This window comes from Sorex araneus, chromosome 6 (assembly GCF_027595985.1).
Source record: "Sorex araneus isolate mSorAra2 chromosome 6, mSorAra2.pri, whole genome shotgun sequence".
NCBI classification, from domain to species: domain Eukaryota; kingdom Metazoa; phylum Chordata; class Mammalia; order Eulipotyphla; family Soricidae; genus Sorex; species Sorex araneus.
Window position 1 is genome coordinate 41,308,894 of NC_073307.1, and position 14,903 is coordinate 41,323,796.

A 14,903-nucleotide genomic window follows, 5' to 3' on the forward strand; every position below is an offset into this window, starting at 1 on the left:
TTAAGTTACTTAAATAAGTTATTTATTTAAGTTACTTCAGTCTGCTCCTAGAGCTGGGGTGCAGACCTCACCTGACAGCTCGAAATGTAGTGCTCTTTTTGGTCATACTCTATAATTTCCATGATGCTTGGAATTTGAGAGGTACTAAGAAATATTCGCTGAATAAATACATGAGTATCAAAACTATATATAGCTAAGGTAATCCAAAAGAATCTATGCAATTTTTACCCAGAATTTAAATTAGGTTGCATGTAAGCCTCTGAATTTTTAGCTTTGAAATGAGAATGCTTAATGAGATCGATGTATAAATATGGATAGTTGCACACTGTGGTATACTTGGGGAAATATGAATACAAAAACACAAAAATAATTATTTTGTCCCCATGCAAAAGAACTGCTTTAAATTCATTACTTAAGATAAGACTTGGGGGAAAAAACTTCTGAAATCATAAAAATATTCTTTTATTTGGACAAAATGAGTCAGCTGGATGTATCTTCTGGCATTTTGGTAAACAGTTTCTTTCTGACATTGGCTTCCAGTGCTTCACTGGAGTTGTTTGGTTTGGGTTGCTTTTGCAGCCTTTTCATCTTTTCTCAGGTTGGTGAAATTTGCATGCAGATTCTGAGTGACTTGCCTGAAGCTGTCTCTTGTCAGGCACCATGTGCGAGGACAGGCAAATACCCTAAACATTGACAGTACCCACTCATCTAAGGTGTCTTCTTACATGTGAAAATGCCTGTAAGAAGGTATGTGCCTGAGAAAATTCCTTACTCAAACCTAGTGGCTGTGGCTAAGCAAGTTGAGAGTCATTCACAGAGCAGCTGGCATGCTGCCAATCAGGAGAGGAAGTGACTCGAACAGAAACAGTATCATGAGACTCATTCTAAGGAGCCTGCTCCATCATCCAAACAAAGGTCTGTTTGTGTGTGTGTGTGTGTGTGTGTGTGTGTGTTTGCCACACCTACCAGTGCTCAGGGCTTACTCCTGACTCTGCACTTCTGCACTCAGAGATCACTCTTGGTGGGCTTGGGGGACCATATGGGGTTGTGCAGAGTCAAACCCAGGTTAGCAAATGTAGGGCCAATGCCCTATTTGCTATAATATTGACCCAGCCACAAACTAAGTTGATTCCCCCCCCTCCCCACCACCTTCCTTCAGTGACTAAGATCGAGGGTTTGAAAGCTACGTCTGTCAAGAGCCTTTTCTGTGAAGGTTAAATTCTCCAAGCTTGGGGCCAGAAGAGATGGCTCAAAAAGTAGAACATGAGACCTTGTGTTGGATCTCTGATACCACATGACACCAGAGAACTGGCATCGACCTGATGGACCCTGCACTGAGGGCTGCTGGACTGACCTTTGGACTCCCCAAGCACTGCCATGCCTGCCTCCCTATAAGAAATACTTCCAGATTTAGGGGAAATAGTCTCTGTTGTTACCTCCTAACTCTGTTGTTTTGCAAACGCAGCCACAGACTGACATCTAAACATAAAAGTATACCAATAAAGTTTAATTTACCAAAACATGGGGAAGAAGATAGTTTACTCATGCCCTGTAGTTTACTGACCTCCGATTCACAGAAAGGCTCACATCTCCTTCCTGTCATCTATAGATACCTACTGATTTATTACCTACTCACACTAGTCTGAGAAAGAAGAATGTGTGAGAGCGCTTAAAGTCTATCCAGACACTCTTGGGAGGAAAAAGCCTTCATGGGTCATGTGGTATGTGCAAATAAGAGGGTTTTTTTTTTTTTTTAAGAATTTAGACGAGATGGTTAGTTCAATCCAATCAGAATTGAAGTGAAGCTCTATTTAGTACCAACAGGACAGTGGGGGTTTGGAAAGAGAAAGGGACTAAATTGAGCTTTATAACAAGGAGAAGAATTGATAAAATTTTACAAGAAGAATATCTACAATTTGATAATGTATATGATTTTATAAAAAAGGGAAAGTGTAAAACATTTTAATGGGAGGGCAGAGGGCTTAGAAGTGAGATTATTACATACAATAACTAATATGTGTATATATGTAATTATACAAAAGAAATATAATTGAAAGCAATCTAACTATAGATATGTTAAATCTAGTGGGTCAGGACAAAGAGAGAAGTCAAGAAAAAGTTTTAGTGGTGAAGATTAGAGAACTCAGAAGAAAATATTCATATTAAAGATAATAAGGGAAGGGGCTGGAGTGATAGCACAGCAGGTAGGGTGTTTGCCTTGCACGCAGCTGACCCCGGGTTCGATTCCCAGCATCCCATATGGTCCCCCAGCACCGCCAGGAGTAATTCCTGAGTGTAGAGCCAGGAGTAACCCTTGTGCATCGCTGGGTGTGACCCGAGAAGCAATATATATATATATATATGTATATATATTATATATATATATAAAATAACAAGGAAGTCAATAGGTAAGGCCATTTGGGAGAGAAATGTGTTATATTTGGCCTTAGAATAGAACACAACTTTTTTTTTAAAAAAAAAGGTGGAATGCTTGTTCTTACAGGACATATACAAGTTGGAATGATACAGAGAATAGCATAGCCTCTTCCAGAGGATTGCATGCAAATTCATGAAAAATTCCATTTTTTTTAAATGGTTGAGTTCAATTATTAGACAGTCTCCTCATGTAGAAAATTTCTTATTAAAAGTTACATAATGGAAATACATAGTGAACTGCCTAATTGTTCTCTATTAAATTACTAACTTATGACTTACAATAGCAGACTTGAGTTGCACCACGAGTATTGTTGGATTAGCTATCGACCCCATTAAGCAGTAAATCTCTTGCTTATTTGATAAGAGAAAGTGCCTTAGGAGAACATCTGTGATAGGGAATATTGGAAAGTATAGTTAGGGCCATAATTTTCATGTAATATATTTTATTAAATGTCAGTGATCATTGTTTTAGAGATTAATGACTATCTCCTGGTTTAAATTATAGTACATTTCATTACTGATAGCAATCAAATGATGTAAAATTGTACAAGCTACATCACTCTAAGTCATGTGTAATAAACTATGGCATGTGTTTTGATAAAGAAAAAAAAGAAACCCAGTTGAATCATGCATCTAATAATTATTGGCTGACATGGGAATGAAATGCTAGACTGAATGTTCAGAACTTATGTTTTTAATTAGAAGTCACTGGTAATGTTATTTGGTAATCAAATTTAATTCAAAATTGAGAATTAGAGACACTTGCATTTTCCAAGGGACAAAAGGACATTGGTTAATTAGAGATAGCATGCAAAAATGGTATTTGAAATGTTTTAACTGATTAATAATTTATATTTCCATTGTATGTGTTTTCACTTATTAAAAAGATTTGTAGAAAATTTCTAATGTACAAAATTAATTCTAAGACTGATCTGTCTGTGTGCTGAATGATTTCTAACTGTATCTCTATTTTATAGAGCAAGGGAATGCTACAGAGTGGTTGAATGAATAGGGCACCCAATTTTTCCTCAGACAAAGCAGAGTATGAAGTACATGAGGAAGCTCCATTCTATTCCTCTGTTTGGTGCTTTAGTCTGTGGCAATGCAGTATTTCCAAAGATGGCATATAGTTGCCAAGTCTGATAAATCTTCCTTTAGATCTGATGGTCAGCAAAATATCCAGTAGTAGTAGCACTACAAAAGCACATTTTACATCACTGGTTAGTGGTAAATTACTGAGAAAAGGAAATCTTTGACCAACAGACCTGTTGTAAAGGAAAGAGGGCAAAAATCATAAGGTGAAACTACCTCATTAGAAAAGATGACAAGAACACTAACTCAAAGTCATGTTAGTTATATATTCAAAAATATGGGTAAAATACTATCCGTAAGTACAGAATACATTGTGTTTTAGAAAGTCCTGGGTATATGGAGGGTTAAGATAGCAAATGCCACATAAAGTCACTAAAGCTGGTCAATATAGTGTGCTCAAGCTGACGGTCTTTGAATTTAAATTTCCTTGTTTTATACATTATTATAATAAATGTGGATGTTCAAGTTTGGCTTAGAAAAGGGAGTTGAATATAAGTGCAGTACATCATGGGGTAGTAACTTTTGAGCTCTCAAGGGTTCTATGAAGCTCAGATACCAAATGTGTTATCAAGATGTGTTATAAAGATGAGTTATCAAGTTTATTTGTATAAATTCACTGAAAAGTCCTTAGAGTGAGAGTATTGAAGGACAAAATATTTTTTCAGTGACCCATGAACAACCCCAAAAGTCTTCAGGGTTGTCTTAAAATGCCCTATACTTACCAGTGACAACTTAGATACTAAGATCTGGAAATCCGGATTTCCTAAGTCTATTTCCAGACACCATGTGATTAAAATATCATATTAGTGGAAATTTTTCAAATTTTGCAAGAGCAGTGTTGACTACCCAAACTAATATGTATCCTGACTGCACTCACTCATTCTCACTTTGGCTTGATTTTGTTGACTAGAGATTTGTGTTGGTTGTATAATGGCCAAAGATTAGTTATTGACTCCAGAGACTTGGACACAGGAACATTTAAGCAACAAACTCAGAACCAAACCTCTCCTTAAGAGATATGATAAGCTCTTTCTCTTTCACATCCAAAAGCTTGAAAACATTCCTGGTTTTAATGACAAGTGATTTTGCTGGTTCTGGTTTATCAGACATGGCAAGTATGGCGTGTGAGCTCAGATTATGCTCAGTCTCTTGAAGTTTTCCTAAGGACTAACTTGGGTGAGCATCAAATTAAGTGAAAATTCATTAATGATTGCAGCAGCCACTGGGGTCTCCAGGGTAGTTACTCTAATGTATTTACATATAAAAGTGATTATTCTCTAGTCTCTATGGAGATATGGAAATGTGCACAGCTAATTCCCACTATTAAGACCTGCTCTAGATTAAGCTAGTTTGATACTGAACTAATTCAGGATTCAGAAGGAAATTCGTAATTACATTTAGTGCGATTGTTAGTCCACATTTGATGACATCTTGTAAATTAAAGGCACTTACTCTTCTAAAACAGGCTGTCTTCGAATTTTAACAATAAGAAGCATCACTTTACCATTTTCCCAGCCTCCGGTTAATTTTACTTATGAGAAGGTAATGTGGAGAATGACATAATTGATTAGAAAAGTGAAACAAAGGCACTTGAATACAAAGTGACCTCTTTCCATCAAGAATAGAGTTCATTATTTGCTACTCTTTAACGAATGACCAGTAAAACACTTCATGCAGCTTCATTCACTCTCATACAAGTCTATGGTTTTTGTATGTCATTCAGTGATGAAAGATGCTCATGATGTGTGTGCTACTTTCAAATAGGTTACCTAGGCATGTAAACTTTTTATTATAATTTAGGTAGTTACAATAATGTTAAAGTTAATGGTGTCAATATGCAACATGGCCCCACCACCACCAAAGTGCCCATAATCCTCCATTGTCCCTAGATCACCTCTAGGGACATGATCTGTCCCTAGATGATCTCCCGCCTCCCCACGACTACCACCAGGTAATCCTCCCTAGACATATCCTATTACTGGGGTATTGGTTTGTATTACGTAGCCCCAGGTTACAAAAAGTTCCTGAAATTTATTTTGTGTGGGTGTCAATAATATCTTGTCACATAAACATTGCTTATTCATGCCTATCATGGCTTTGCCAATGGCACATTAAAATTTGTTAAACTTTTTTGATATGGGTTTAAAAGTGTGTGTGTGTGTAAAGACTAGGCTCATATTTTATAATTTATCATATAAAGTTCTGGTAGTGTTTACAACTTTATTTTCTTCATAGCATTCGGAAGCTGTGTGTAGCCAATTTTACTTTTTCCCCATAATAACCCTGTACCAGAATTTTTATGAATAACATCCTACATTTATAATAATATATGGGCCAGTGATGTTGAAAGCAATATTTAACCAACATTAGAATTTTTTTTGTTTTTGTTTGCCTTTGATTTTATTTTATTTTTTTAATGAATCACCCTGGGGTACAGTTACAAACTTACACATTTTTGTGCTTACATCTCATACAATGATCAAGTACCCATCCCTTCAACAGTGCCCATTCTCTACCACCAATGATCCAGGTATCCCTCTCACCACTCCCACCCCATCCCCCCACCCCTCTGCCTCTGGGGCAGGGCATTTCCTTTTACTGTCTCTCTCCTTATGGGTATTGTGGTTTGCAATAGAGGTATTGAATTGCCATGATTCAGTCTGTAGTATGTAGCCAATTTAAGAAAAGTTGGGAAAAGGCCTCTATATGTAGTGTGTAGAACAGATGTTGATTTAATAATTTGTTTATCCTCTGATGCATTTGGAATACATTGATTGCGATTAAATTCTAGTGATTAAGGAAGTATAACAGAAGCAAAGTAATTTAATGTAATCATTGATATTAATAGCTACTGTAGTTTTAAAAGATCAGCACAGAAACTCTGGTACATCTACACAATGGAATACTATGTAGCCGTCAGAAAACATGAAGTCATGAAATTTGCATATAAATGGATCAACATGGAAAGTATCATGTTGAGTGAAATGAGTCAGAAAGAAAGAGACAGACATAGAAAGACTGCACTCATATGTGGAATATAATGTAACTGAGAAGTACAAGTTGGCAATGATGCAACTTCTGGCAGATATCTCTCTGGACTTAGTTACTAAAATACAGAAACCCAAAACCGAGAGGCCGCTAAGAGTGGTCACTTGACCTCATACCTCTTCATCCTCAGCAATGGAAAACAAATTATCTAATGCTTCCTTTTCAGCAGGTCTGACTTTAGGGGAGAGACTCTCCAAACAATAATAGTGAGTTTTGTTGAAATATTGAATGCAATCAAAGTGAAAGTAAAGTGAAATTTATTAGTTACACAGGCGGGGGGCTAAGGGTGGGAGAGCTAGGGGTGTGGGGGGGTTAGGGGTGTGGGGGTGTGGGGTGGAGCTATACTGGGATTCTGGGTGGTGGAATATGTGCGCTGGTGAAGGGATGGGTATTTGAGCATTGTATAACTGAGATTTAAACCTGAAAACTTTGTAACTTTCCACATGGTGACTCAATAAAAAAATTAAAATTAAAAAAAAAGATCAGCACAATTGTAGGTTTGACAGGACAGAGAAAAGATCTTGCATATGAAATGTGCTATTGTCTCCAAACAAAAACAATTGTTTGCATACACATCAGGCACAGGACACACCTGTGTGAATATTCATAAAACTTAAATGGAAATCCACTGTCATTTCAGAGTACTTTTCAAAAATAAAAAGAGATATTAAGTGTAGACAATGGTAAGAAATTTAGTGACTGACAGAAGTGGTAAAAGTAGGGAGATGGAGAGATAGTACAGTAGCTAAAGTACTTGTTTTGCATGTGGCTGATCTGGGCTTGATCGCAGGCACCACATGTGTTCTCCAGAGCTCTGCCAAGAGTGATTACTGATTGCACAGCCAGGAAAATGTCCTGAGCATCACTAACCATGGGCCCCAAATACAAATAAACAAACAAAATAAAGTAAATTAGAAAGCCAGTCCTGAAAATTCTGTGCTAAGACCCAGTTCCTAAGAGGAACTGCACTCAGATGCCTTGGCTAACATTTGTGAGACTTAGATCTTTGTTTTCTCTTGTTACAAAGTTTGTATTTTCCTACATAGACACCCTCTATGTTTGATTTACACCCAAATCTTTCTTATCTTTCTCTTTCAACTGCTTATAAGTAACATGTTGGTTTTTTTTTCTATTTCAAATTCTAATTTTTAAGGAGAAGTAAATTTTCTACATTAATAGTCATCTGCAAAGACAGTTTTATTTATTCTTTGCCAATCTGTATAACTTTTACCTCCTTTCCTAATCTTTGTCACGGGCTAGGATTCTGGTCTGATATTGAGCTTAACTCATTGGGCACTTAACTCATACCCTGGCACCCAGTAAATTTATGTAGCATAGTGAAGCAAGCATTGATATAGAAGAGCATAAAAGTGATTACACAAAGAAATCAAGTATTGTTCATTAACCAAGTCACTCTTCTAGACCCTAAGCCATATTTCCTATTTTACTCCATGACTGGCAGGCATCCTTATGAAGGGGTTACAAGAAATTATGAATACAGTTGTCAAATAGCTCCACTAAGTATAAAGTAAACTTCTAAACTAAATATCATATTTTACTGTAACAAACAAAAAATCATAGCTGAACTATTAATAGCTCAACATGTGTGAAGAAGAGACTTTCTCCTGCACTTACTATACAATTCATCTTGATCACTGATCCAAATTTTGAAGAATTTAATTTTTGCTTCCACATGCTCAGGCTGAGCCTCATGCATGAGAATCTGTGTGACAAATCACCATAAAGGAATATATATATAAGTATATACATATATTTGGTATATATTTGGTATATATACATTTCAGAGAGCCCAGCAAGCTACTGAGAGTATCCTTCCTGCAAGGAAGAGCCTGACAAGCTCCCTGTGGCATATTCGTTATGCCAAATACAGTAACAATAACAGGTCTCATCCCCTGACCCTGAAGAGCGCCTCTAATCATTGGGAAAAATGAGTAAGGAGAGGCTGCTAAAATCTCAGGGCTGGGATGAATGGAGACATTACTGGCGCCTGCTCGAATAAATAGATGAAAAACTGGATGTCAGTGTTGAAAGTGATACAGTGAAGTAAGTTTAGATCTGTGGTCAGCTCCAAATGTTTCATTCACTGCTGTTACAATCAGTTTGCAAGTAATATGTTGAGGAGTTTTGTGTCAGATGTTCATAAAGCATGTTGGTCAATAGTTTTGTTAGTGTGTTTGCCTTGCTTTGAAATCTGGGTAATTAATGGCCTCATATAATGAGTTCCTTCTTTAATTTTCAAAAATTTATTTATTTATTTATTTATTGCTCTTTGGGACACACCTGGCAATGCACAGGGGTTACTCCTGTCTCTGCACTAAGGAATTACTCTTGGCAGTGCTCAAGGGACCATATGGGATCCCAGGATTCGAATTCGGGTTAGCCGTGTACAAGGCAAACGCCCTACCCACTGTGCTATTGCTCCAGCCCCAACCTTCTTTAATTTTCAAGAAAAGTTTTTGAAGGATTGGTGTCCCTTAAATGTTTTGTTGACTATTCCAGTGAAGCCCTCTGGATCAAGGGTTTACTGAGTTGGGAGGATTTGATGTGCTGAATCAACCTCTTTACTAGTTACGTACAATTATTCTGATTGAGGTCTTATGTTTATGGGCATTTTTTCCATGTCTCTTAGACTATTCAGTCTGTTGACAGTTCTTGTTCTCTTATAATCCTTTCCATTATTGGTGAGTCAGCATTGATGGTCCCACTGTCATTTCTGTTCTGGGAAACCCCTCATCTCTGCAGAGATTTTTTGTTTTTACCTTTTTCCAGACTTGTGGGTTATGGTTTTCTCTCTGACTTTACTTTTTTCATGATATCAGGAAATGAGGTTGAACTTATATATTTAGATCTTACTTTATAAGGATAGGGATGACAACTGACAAGCCTTGTACATACCAGAAGTGAAATCCTAAGTCTTTATTTGTGACATGTAAGCACTATATTATTAAGTAAAAAATAGAAATTATCCCCATGGTGGGTTATATGCAAGGGTTTTAGAATATGTTTCCCTGTCCTCTCTTATACTTCAGATTTTCACTTCAATCAAAAGGTAATAGTCTTCCAGCTATGAGGCAGACCTCCTGGCCCTTGTATCTACTGTTCTTAGGTGTCAGCCTCATGTGATGTTATTCTATACTCCACAAATGAGTGCAGTCCTTCTATGTCTGTCCCTCTCTTTCTGACTCATTTCACTTAGCATGATACTCTCCATGTCTAGTTGTGTGATTGTAACACAAACATGAAAGCTTGTAACTATCTCATAGTGATTCAATACTTTTTTTTTTAAAAAGGTAATAGTAATCTATATTCAGTAAGTTTGCTATTTGAAATCAGGAAATATTTGACTTAGGGGTCCTGAAAGAATACCATTATTATGGTTTATAAGGACCTGATAGTTTTTTTTTTAATTCTGTTGAATCACTTTGAAATAGTTACAAGCTTTCATGTTTGGGTTACTGTACCTATATGTTCATTGTAGCACTTTTCACAATAGCCAAATTCTGGAAACAACCCAAGTGCCCTAGAACAGATGACTGCTTAAAGAAACTTTGATACATCTACACAATGGAATACTATGCAGCCCTGATACAGTTTTATTTCAAAGAAGAAAATTGATTAGATAATTGTCAACATAATTAGACCAAAGTTGAACAAATCATAGAAAAAGACAGGCAGATTAGAAGAGATAATGGTATAGATAGTTGTTTTTCCCAATTATTTTTAAAGTCTGGGAAATAGAAAAAAGAAAGAACAAAAAGTACTGTTTTCAAGCTATAAAGGATTATTTCCATCAATATGACTGAGTTAAGTATAAACTTTTTGATAGAGGAATTATATGACTTACCTTTGAATTCCTATACATTGTACATGATTTTCTCAGGATAGGTATTTGTTGGCGAATACACATGGCATTTGGTTTGGATGCATGTGATAGGGGGGATTTCATAAACCACTATTCCTCCAATAGGTTGGGGGATAACTCAAGATGCTGAGATGAGCTATCTCTCTGCATGCCTTTCCCCAGCCCCTGACCCTGCTTTGCTGAATTAGTTCCTGGTTGACCTTCTGACACTTCCGTTCCAGTGCTGCCAATTTTGTGATGGGCTGAGCAATGTTGCCCCTTTACTAGTCTAAGATTCACTTGCTTTCACATTTATTTCAAAATTCTTATCTTTGTAAACTTTTACTGAGGTTAAATGCAAAATGCACGTTAGAGTCATGCTGGAAGTCTCATCTTGGTCCTTTGTGTGGTCATTACTTCCTAAAAAGCCCTAATTCAGATATCCTACACATTAGATTGGTTTCCCTTGGTTTGGATATAATAATAAAATTGTCTTTTTATCCTCAGTTTTTTAATTATAAATTATATCTGAGAGATTCCAATAGTAGGTCTGTTTTCCTCTTTCCAGAGCATGTAGTATTTCATAGAAATTCTTAAGATGCTACCTTTACAGAATTTGAAGCGTAAAAATATTTACTCTCACAAAGTCTTAATTGTTTGTTATCAACATGGACACACATACTATCTTAATGCGTTTCTGAAATATGTTTTCTTCAGTTTTCTTTTAATGTGCCTGATCTCTTTTTGTTAGTTTGTTTTAGAGCCATACACACAATTGTTTGGGCTTACTACTGATTCAGTACTTAAGGATAGCTATTAGAAACCAAACATGATTAGGTTGTTGTCTTCTTTCTTAATGTAGGTGAATTATTAGTTGGTTCTTTAATTGATGTGTCTTATTCATGAAACTAATAAATCATGATCAGGCTCTTATCTATCCCTTTTCTCTCTGCTGTCTGTTAGCCCTTTGATTCTCTCTTTCCTTATTACCACATCTCTCCTATACTTTTGTGCTAGCACTTTATCATTCATCATTTAAGAAGGTATCTCCTGAGATTTTTCTGCCACCTGAGACAAAAGGCTATTTTTAGCTTGTTGAATTTGTCAGACATAATGGATGATGGCCGAAGGTCTTGCTTCCTCCTGGAAAGAAAACTTCTGTGACTTCTTTCAAGAGTAAACATGTTACAGACTCTCAAATAAGCCATTGAGAAAAGGACATGATATCTGGAGTTCAAAAACTGTGGTTTATGTGGCTAGCCTTTTCAGTGGTAGCATCTGATACTGACCCTTTTCCTCTTCACTTGTCTTTGTAAAAATGCTTGTAATTATGTTGGGCCTGGGCTGATACTCCAAGATAAATATATTTTAAAATGATCAATTTAATGAGTCTATTTCACTCATGTCAAATAATAGATATTGACAAGTTCTGAAGATTAGGACATCCTTACACAGACTATCTTTTCTATCTACTTTCTAGGAAATTTTTATTTTTGTTTCAAGTTAACGTTTTATATGTTTAGTTGTAATTAATTTTGGAAGTCAAATGTGGAATTGGGGGCATGTGAAAAACTGGATAAATATTATTTTACCACATAATCTTCTCCCTCTCTCCCATTCTGATTAAAGATTTACTGTTGATGAGCTGGCAGTATCTGCATAAAAGTTCTACTCTGCCAAGGAGTAACGCTGAATTTTGGGTGGGTTAGCAGAATAGAAGTAGTTCTACTCATAAAGAAAAGGACTTATTAGGAATTATAGATTTGCTTGAGGTTGTAAACTAATTGTGTTTGACATTCAGCATTAATTAATTGCCATAAATATTTTTATGTGGCTAGGTAGGGACATGAAACTCACAGGAGAAGAATAAATCTAGAAAAAGAAGAAAAAGAAGCATCAAATGATATAGAGAGCAAGATAAGCTCTGGACTGGAAAGGATTTATTGAATTTTACTATAGACAGATGCCCTTGGCAAGAATTTGTAAGTGGTGCCTTGGTAAAAATAGTAGCCAGATACATATTTGTTGAGGAGAGTGGATGTTGCTAAGGAACTAACTGAAAAGAAAATGGATGATAGCTGGAAGGAAAGAGGAGCAAATTTTGGAGAAATTTGGACATTCAAGATGTCAAGATCCAAACCCATTAGAGGAACTTGTGTCAGGGAACAGTAAAGGAGAAATGGAAAGTAAAGTTCTTGAGTAGAAAGGAATGATGAACTAGCATAGAAATAGCCCCAAGCAGGAACCTCTATTTGAAATAAGAATAAAAATATAAGGATGAGCAAAAATTCAGCCACATATTTTTCTTTGGACAGTTTGTAGTTTAGAAAATTTCATTTGATTGCTTCCCTTTCTCTATGAATAAAGAACAGTGTCTCCATAAGGACATTAAAGAAAATTTTATTTCTGAATCACTGTATCACTGTCATCCTGTTGTTCATTGATTTGCTTGAGCGGGCGCCAATAACGTCTCCATTCTTTCCTGTTATGTGCTAGTGTAGCCTGATGGTGTATTTGGGGCTCTATCAGGGTCAGAGGAATGAGGACCATCATTCATATATCACTGTCACTGTCATCCCATTGCTCATCAATTTGCTCGATGAGTAGGCACCAGTAATGTCTCCATTGTGAGACTTGTTGTTACTGTTTTTGGCATATGGAATACGCCACAGGTAGCTTGCCAGGCTCTGCCATGCGGGCGGGATACTCTCGGTAGCTTGCCAGGCTCTCTGAGAGGGACGAAGGAATCAGAACCCAGGGTCGGCTGCGTGCAAGGCAAATGCCTTACCTGCTGTGCTATCACTCTAGTCCCATTCATATGTAGGTGTAAATAATGAGTTGGAGAGTTTTTGTTAGGAGCAAGCAGATTTGAAGTAGTTACCCATAATAAAGATGGGGTAAGTCTTTTTATAGTTTCTGCAAATAAGCTCTCACAACTCAGACTTTTACTTTCCATAAGGCTTCTGTATTCATTAATATCTTGGTTCATCAGGATATTGTGGTAATCAGACTTCTAAGTGGGACCCTGATGATCCTGGATACTTGATGCTACACCCTATACAAACTTACTCTGGTGAGTGGGTGAATGATTCTAATTAGTAGACTATTGGACATCTTTTCTGACATTAAACTGTAAAAGACCATCACTTTTATCTTGTTGGCTTGTTCCCTTTTTTCTCTTTTCTCCTCTACCTCTCTCTCCATATGCATCTGCCTTCTCTTATCTCTCTCTCTCTCTCTCTCTCTCTCTCTCTCTCTCTCTCTCCTTACCCTTGGAGTCCCTACCCCAAACTCTGCAGGTCAAGTTTTTAACTTCTTTTTGTTGAGAAAAGGATGATAAGGATATGGGATATGGTGTGGTATATGTTGGTGAAGTCCTAATCACAGAATGGGTAATATGCCACACCTATGTTGGTAGTGATAGAAATCATTTTTATCTTATTATTTTGCTTTTAATTGTGTCTATGAACCTTTAGCACTTTAAAGAGGAGTACTTATATTCGTTGCAATAAAAAAAATGTGGGTTTGTCAATGTCACTTAAGCTGGGTCAGATTTTAAATTTATCTCACAGGTATTAGTTGTGTTGTTCTTTCTACTCTACAATTATAAGCACCAGTGTGGAGAGTAAGGGAAAACCCAATACAAATGACTTCAGTAAAAGCAAAAGCATGTGTAAATTAAAAGCAAAATTACATAAAGAACTAATAGTTTATTATTTTAAATGAAAGAACCCAGGGCTGGAAGTAACTTTAGATAACTGCAATATTCAGGGACCAGCCTCTCTCCATCCCACACTAGGCTTTATGCTGACATAGTTGGGCCTTCCCATGGTGGCCAGGTGACTGCAGCACAAGGGCCAGCAAATTTTTTCTGTAGTGTGTTAGAGGGTTGATGCTTTCCACTATGGAGAACATATGGCCTCTGCTGCACCTAGCCAACACTGACGACACACTGCCAAAGCAGCTACACATAAAGCAAAAATTAACAGCATGTCATTCCAGGAAAACTTAGTTTACAGCAAACAGGCTGTGTGAGCTGTGGTTTGCTGACCCTGTGCTATACCTGCCCTTACTCCTTCATTCATATCCAGAGGAAGGTATGACTGTATGACTGTCATCCCGTTCCTCATTGATTTGCTCGAGCGGGCACCAGTAATGTGTCTATTATGAGGCTTGTTGTTACTGTTTTTGGCATATCGAATATGCCACTGGGAGCTTGTCAGGCTCTGTCCTGCGGGTGGGATACTCTCAGTAGCTTGCTGGGCTCTCCGAGAGGGATGGAGGAACTGAACCTGGGTCTGCTGCATGCGAGACAAATGCCCTGCCCGCTGTGCCATTGCTTCAGTCCAGAAGGAAGGTAACTCCTTTAAATAGTTAAGTACAAGTAGTGGACCTCATATTTAGGGGCTCATCTTCTAAGGATGTTTCTATGCTATCACAATATGTCTTTCTGTGACCTAAGAAA

At 37.1% G+C, this 14,903-nt stretch overlaps 1 pseudogene; it reads left to right on the forward strand.

Annotated features, from left to right (window-relative positions):
* The first annotated feature begins 2,490 nt into the window (after positions 1 to 2,490).
* LOC129406223 (U6 spliceosomal RNA) lies at positions 2,491 to 2,589 on the forward strand (annotated as a pseudogene).
* Positions 2,590 to 14,903: the final 12,314 nt, after the last annotated feature.